The following is a 7,260-nucleotide window of genomic DNA, read 5'->3' as shown; positions in this document are numbered from 1 at the left end:
GTGGGAAGTGTACACAGGAGGGGACTTACACTGATAATAGGGTTTCTTATTCTAATACCAGTGTCCCTCTGAGGACTTCTATCAGATGACTAATGCGGAGCACCATCTTGACCCTTCTCCTCTCCAAAGGACATCCCTGAGAATGGTGTCAGGATTCCCATTAGACTATATGCATCTCATTTGCCTTGAGGTGATGTGGAGACTGTTAATGTTGTGGCTGAAGGGTCCTCTAACCTGCAGACTGTTTCTCTCTCAATATCGCCAGGCTTTCCCAAAGACTCCTCAATGTGACGAGCTACGTCCCTCTCGAGTTTTCTCAGAAACCCAGGGCACTAAGAGAACTGGACCGCTGTAAGGCTACAGAATTCAGACAGTTTCTGTCATACACAGGGCCTATTATTTTGAAAGGCATTATTAACACTGCAATTTATCATAACGTCTTGCTGCTATTTGTGGAGATCCTCATTCTTTCAAACCCAAGACTCACAGAAGAGTACATGAAATACCCAAATGCACTTCTGGTTTCATTTGTCCAGCATTTTGGGGGACTGTATGGGAAGAAGTACATTTCTTACAATGTGCATAATCTCATATACCTGGCAGAGGATGTTAGAAATCATGGGATGTTGGATAATATCAGCAGTTTCAAATATGAAACTTTTCTGCACTACCGCAAGAAGCTTGTGAGAAAATCATAGTCTCCACTGAGCCTAATTGTGAGGTGATTATCAGAGACCCCTCTGAGGCCAACCAGTTAAAAAAAACAGAACATTTCATCTGAAAAAACAACACCTCATTTTTATTTTTTAACATGGTGTCCATCAGGTCGACCATGTATGCCATTGTTGAGTTTTTAAAGGAAAAATCCACCGGTCCAGTGACCAAGGAGTGGGTGGATGGTTGCCTGGCCCCCACATGAGGAGGTGGACAAAACATCAGGTAATCTGCAAAACAAAATATACAGTTTGTAGGACATTTAGTGAAATACATAAAATCAAAATCAATAAAACCATAATTTATTAAACTCAAACACAACATCATGCTCAGCCTCATTCTCTAGAGCTGTCATTTTGCTCTGCAAATTACCATACAAATCGAATTAACATCTAAGGTAGTCACATAGCGAATAAAACTTCAGAATACACAAAAGACCTTTTTCTTTGTTTTCCCCCACAGACATAATGGACAAGGTTATCAAAAAATGGAGAGATTCGTGTGAGGCATCGGACTTAAATTCAGATGTGGAGGGAGAGAAGAAGACTAGGTATGTTGTGAATTTTACTTTTAAAAGTGTTGTTGACCTTACAGGGTGGATGCAGGAAGTTCCATTTGACAGTAATACATTTCCTAGATGTGCGACTCAGTATTTTGAAAATGTCCACATTTCTGAATATGGTTTTATTTATCTGGTGGCACAGTGAAAATTTGGTGTCCAAAAATTAGCTTGCATCTCTGCCTTTTCAAACCATGTTTTAACGCAGACACAGGTGTTCTGGGATATTTTCGTGGCTTTAGCTAGCGAACTGGCACAGACCCCTCCAAAATCACATGAACCCCTTGATGTATGTTATGTTTGCCTGTTTCACGCTGACCAGCAGATACGTTCAATCACACTTAGAGTTTTATATGATTATGGTTATAACGTCAATAAGGCTGAGTCTGTAACGCTATAAATTAAGAGCTGATTCTTATCAGCGTCTATCATCTATAGCTGCTGTAGGACGTATGACGGCCTTCCCTTTTTGTTGATTAAGCTCTTGTAGCCATGCAAAGGCAGTAGGACCATTTGTTTTTTCTTTGTTCCCTCTTTAGCAAAGCTGAAGCTCCACCACACAAGCTAGAAATGAAGTCCTTATATGTTTTACGGCAAATGGTGCACAGTTATTTTGGCAATAATGTGTGACACGTTTGCCCTTACAGACCTATAATCAATCGCAAGACCTTTTCCAAGGTGACACGAGAGTTATTATTATGTAACAGCAATTAAAAGGAGTTCTGTGTGAGGTCTTCAACTGCTTTGTTTAATTGCTAGACTTGTTATGACAAGAATGATTCACAACTCATTACCTGTATTAACAGCCATCTCAAGACAGGCGAGCAAGGTCCACACCCAGGGCAACCTACCAGGGTAAGACCACATTAAGTTCGTTGTGGTAATTAAGTCCTTTTGTGTTTTACGTCATATGGTGCACCGTTCTTTTGGCAATAATGAGTGACACGTTTGCCCTTAAAGGCCTAAATCAATCTCAAGACCTCTTCCAAGGTTACACGAGAGTTATTCTTATGTAACAGAAATTAAAAAGGGTTATGTGTGAGGAATTCAACTGCTTTGTTAATTACTAGACTTGTTATGGCAAGACTGATTCACACATCATTACCTGTTTTAATAGGTAGTCCACTACAAGTCCAATATGAGACAGGCAGGCACTCTCCACACCCAGTCCAACCTACCAGAGTAAGACCACAATTAGTTCATAGTAGAAATGAAGTCCTTTTGTGTTTTGTCACATCAGGCAGATATTTTATCCAAGGTCAAGTTGTTCACACATGGTAGAAATTAAACCTTTCCATGATTCTCCATCTCATCATTCTCTCCACTTAACAACTGCTCCCTTCTTGCTACACACACACAAATGAAGTATTAGTTATGATATTTTAAGAAAGATTATGTCTATTCATATGTAAACAGCAGTCAAGTAAGGGATAATCTGCACAGAAGTGTTAAAAACTTTCATCATGCAGCCTGAAGGCAGAGAACACCCTAAAAAAATGCAACCCATTTCTCTTTTTACCCCCATCTGAAACTCCAACTTGAAATTATGTCACGTTCACATACATCAGATTCATGGGGTGGTTCAGGAAGCTAAATGTAAAAGGTAAATGTAAAAAATCCAGTTGGGTTCATGTTCTTCGGAATGGAAGCACAAACCTTGTTGTTGTTAGCTTCTTAAGCTAATCACAAAGTTTGCTTTAGATAACAAGTGTTGGTTTTTCTCTGGTTTACAGAAACAACCACAGCAGAGAGGGAGGCATTTGGAGACTACCACATTTTAAAATTTTAACTGTGGTTCACTGAGGTTTTATCAGATCAAATTTCATTTCTTTTCACAGAAGACTCTGGCTTTGGACAGCCGTGTTGAAACATTACAACTAGGAAAAATCGAATTTATCAGACTTGTTTGCAATACTTGGTAGGGCGTTCATGTGCATTTCCTGCTTCGAAAACTGGACTCAATAACACATAAATGGAACATTAGCCAAACTCAAGGTACAAAGTGTTGCCAAAAATCATCTCCAAAACCTTGCAATCCTGTCTGTAACTGTATTAAATACCACTGATACACTAAACCGTGATTTGTAGTTTCAGCATCTTCCTCGAGATCCAGGGTCTGGCCAACAGGGTGGTTAGTTCCTGCTCAATGCATACGTACGTTTTTAACGGGACAGCAAGATTCCTAGAATATTTCTGTATAATCATAATAATATTAATTTGTCTTACCATTCTCTTACTGCTTTTATATCAAACAGTTATTGAAAAAGCTGTATTGGAAGCCCTGAGTGAGGTGCAGCTCCAGCACCAAACAGCCATGGTACAAACCCTACAGGCAGGAAGTGAAAGGAGGCTGCAGTTCCCACCTGAGGAGGAGGATATCGATGTTCAGCTTCCTCTCCAGTCACTTGAAGAATCACATGACTTACTTGATGAGAAGCTGAAAAACACCTCCACAAAAAAAACAAACTGGTGATGAATCCAATATGTATAGAGAGCAACAACCTATTTCATAGCCTTTCTCCTTAGTATATCACTTCCTCTATACTGCATTAATTAACACTTTGTATTTTTACAAAGTATTTTTAATTTGAACATTACCTGCAGTGTTTCTTCTGAAACCAAGAAATTATAATAGATTGGCATGGACGACTGAGAGGATTTTTATCTTGTTCATAGAGTAGTTGACCAGCTAAAATATCTTTTCTTTTCTTTTCTTTTTTTTCTTCCACAACTTTGGTCTTATTTCTGTTTTTTTTGCTTCCTACCTAATCGGTCATGACAACACTGTTCTCATCTGCTTCACTGAAGAGACACAGGGTTATGAGTAAAGAGCTTTAAAGTGGTGAAGCGGGGCAAAGATCAAAAACCTCAGACAAGTCTAAAGCCCCTAAAAGGACTTTCTGAATCTTGACTGAGTTTAGCAGTTATTGCAAACATTAGTGATAACATTTCTCAGATGGATGACTGCATTTGTTTTGGAGAGAAGACAGTTGTTGACAAGATTTGTAGCAATTTTTAGAGGGCTACATGCTACAGGCTATTGATTGATTGACAATTTTATTGCCCTTAACGGGAATTAATTCTGTACCATACAGCAGTCTGTAGATAAATAACACCCATCACCAAAACAACAACAACAACAGCAGCAGCATATTGATGAATTCCCAACACAGCCTACAACAAGTGCAACGTCTACCAAGTACCACACAATAACAGCAGCAAGTTCACGTGTTTGCTAAATAAACAGTGGAAAAAATCCTCACAGGAGCTTTAAATCAGTCCACCGTAACCCAATCATCTTAACCATAGATTTGGAAGTCAAAGCACCGGGTAAGTGATTACCTCAGATTTATCTCTACAATTAAGTTGGTCTATTAAATTTTATCATAAGCCAAAAGAATGATGTCAAACCCACAGAAATAACACCTAGGTTTTAAAGAACTCGATTTTTTCTTTTATCTCAACACTTCCAATGGTGTCCTCTGAGCTAACCTTGTAATATACTCCTCTAAAGCTGTAGATAGTGGTCTACCATGTATGCTCTCTATCTATACTCCTCATTCTAGCCTACAAAGTCTATACTTGGTCAGTCTCAGTCACAACTTACCATTTATCTGTAGGGCTCTACTGCAAATCCACTCTGAAAGAGAAAAAAATATCAATAATTGGATATATAAGAATGAGCTTTTGTGCGCTTTTTCATTGGTCATCACATGCTTCTGTAATTATGTATGATTTATGTGAGATTAACAAATTCATACACACACATAAAACAACAATAACAAAAATGATTTTTCATTAAAATATGTATTGGACAATTGGAATTGAGGGAAGGGCAGCGCCCCAGTGCCCTTAATGGACCACACACCCCTGCCTGTAAATTAACTGTGAGATAATGGTCTCCAGTCCATCAAATGGAAGGAAGTCAATAAGCGGAAATAGCTTCTAGTTTGTATAATTACAGTGGTGCTGCTTTAAACAAAGATTAAAAAGAATACTAACATCATTCTGAAACTGCTGATCTGTAGGTTGTTGATGTATGACACTGCAGCTAAAATTTACCTAAAAACCATTATATTCACAGCATCAGCAGTGCGTAGCGAGACCCTGACAAGGTGTTTCAGCAGTGGCTTCGTCTGACAAGTGACAGATTGCACCCGAGGAGGCCTTAATTTCTTTGTTTACTGTTGATGATTTAGACCTGTTGGACGCTTTAAAAAGAAATAAAATAAATAAAGAAAATTATCATTGATTGATTAATTAAAACAATACAGGTTGATGTGTTGATTGTTGAATAAATTTTAAGAGCTGATCTGCTTGTTTATTTGTCAACTCTCTTTTAAGCCTATTAGGCATGATATAATATAATATAATATAGGTCTATACTGAATATTACCATACTGACAAAGGATATATAAGAGTGCGCTACAGTGCAAATATATGTTGGCAGTGTGTAGGATATACAGCGTGCCCCCGTTGAGCTGTACTGATGAAGATTGGTGGAATGTCAGCGAAGCAGTGGTAAGCAACATCTATGCAAAATCTTGTCAATGAGCAAATGATCCCTACACTGCGTAGCACCTACTTTTCCCCAATATGGCACATCTACTTCAGTGCTACATTGCTGTGCTGTCTGGATGTATGTTTCAGGGTTAACAGCATTCACATAGTTAAGAGTGGCAAAGATCTGATTATGCTAACATAGCCAACATTATTCGGTCATTTAGTCGAACATTACTGACATATATTTTGTATTTTTAGGTATTCTGTGTTATTTCTGTGTGTATTTCTATTTCCAAGTTTACATCCTTATTACACAGGTCGGATGTGTCAACCATTTTCCACATGAACTCTTCGTATATTAACAAGTTAATCTCCGCTCTGCCCCTGCACAGAGCGGAGCTGCTCTCTGAACGCTGGTTTATTCAAAGTTTATTAATATTAAATGTATCGCGTGTCCAAATTGCACCAAATTCGACACTTCACTCACCTGGGTCCCCAACCATACAATGGGGCAGTCGATAAGATGAACAGTTCTCAAGAAATACGAAGGACATACATACATACATATATACATACATACATACATACATACATACATACATACTAGGGATGTGCAGAGAGCCCAGTATTTGTATTTGTATTCAAATAAAAGTGGAAAGAGGCTTAAAAATCCTGTTTTTGTATTTATTACGCTTTTAATTTTAGAAAATTAAAGTGTTACAATAAGTGTTCATGAATAAACTACCTTACGAAGGAGGTCCCCACACCAGGTCTTGAACTGGAGTCTCCCAGATCATAGACGACTGCACTGACTACCGAGCTAAAACTTTACTCATCGACTCATTGCAGACAGACCTCTACCTATTTATACACCAATAACACAGAGACAGCACAGCACGTAACATGTAGTAGAACTTCAAAGGTGATTCTTGCTTTGCACTTTTCATTTATTGCCTATTTTTTACAACCTAACTTTGTGGAAAGGAGAAGGAGAACAACAGGTTATGGAGAATCTCTCAGGACTTACCCCTGATAGATGTAACAGTGGAGCAGAGGAGAGACACTGAGATAACGATGTAACCAACCTGCAAACTGGTATTTGACATGTTTTTTTTTTTTCTTCCCAAAAACAAATAATTTTTAACATATTTGTATGAAACAAATATTTGTATAAAACCCACTATTTGTGCTTTGCCGAATAATGTATTTGTATTCGGGCACACCCCTAATACATACATACATACATATATACATACAGACATTCCCTCCTTTAGTAAAGAGATAATTCAAACCAACAGTATCTTAAGTCACCTCCAAGCACTGTCTGAAGTTGATTTTAAAGAGCATAATTGATCAGACATCAATTAATCAGTTAATCAATTCATTTCCATACTATTTCTTGCTATGTTTAATGGGATAAAAGCAAGAAAACATTCAGTTTATAAACTTCATTAATGGTCCAGCGGTAAATTGACTGAACACTA

General features: G+C 38.0%; 2 long non-coding RNA genes across 7 annotated transcripts; one reads left to right on the top strand and one right to left on the bottom strand.

Annotated features, from left to right (window-relative positions):
• The first annotated feature begins 847 nt into the window (after positions 1-847).
• On the top strand, positions 848-5,518 carry LOC121896362. 2 transcript variants are annotated; one of them, XR_006095985.1, is made up of 5 exons: positions 848-939; positions 1,177-1,264; positions 2,080-2,128; positions 3,362-3,427; positions 3,529-5,518. It is a non-coding gene; the product is annotated as an uncharacterized LOC121896362 (long non-coding RNA). The 2 variants fall into 2 exon arrangements; XR_006095984.1 differs by having other exon boundaries at positions 3,362-5,518.
• LOC121896360 lies at positions 859-6,534 on the bottom strand. 5 transcript variants are annotated; one of them, XR_006095975.1, is made up of 4 exons: positions 6,522-6,534; positions 2,379-4,913; positions 2,068-2,120; positions 859-944 (listed from the first exon to the last, which is right to left on the bottom strand). It is a non-coding gene; the product is annotated as an uncharacterized LOC121896360 (long non-coding RNA). The 5 variants fall into 5 exon arrangements; XR_006095974.1 differs by lacking the exon at positions 6,522-6,534 and adding an exon at positions 5,336-5,421; XR_006095972.1 differs by lacking the exon at positions 6,522-6,534 and adding an exon at positions 5,276-5,357.
• Positions 6,535-7,260: the final 726 nt, after the last annotated feature.

This window comes from Thunnus maccoyii, chromosome 4 (assembly GCF_910596095.1).
Source record: "Thunnus maccoyii chromosome 4, fThuMac1.1, whole genome shotgun sequence".
Lineage (NCBI taxonomy): Eukaryota > Metazoa > Chordata > Actinopteri > Scombriformes > Scombridae > Thunnus > Thunnus maccoyii.
Note: the sequence above shows the minus strand (reverse complement) of the source record. Positions and strands in the feature narration are given on the sequence as shown.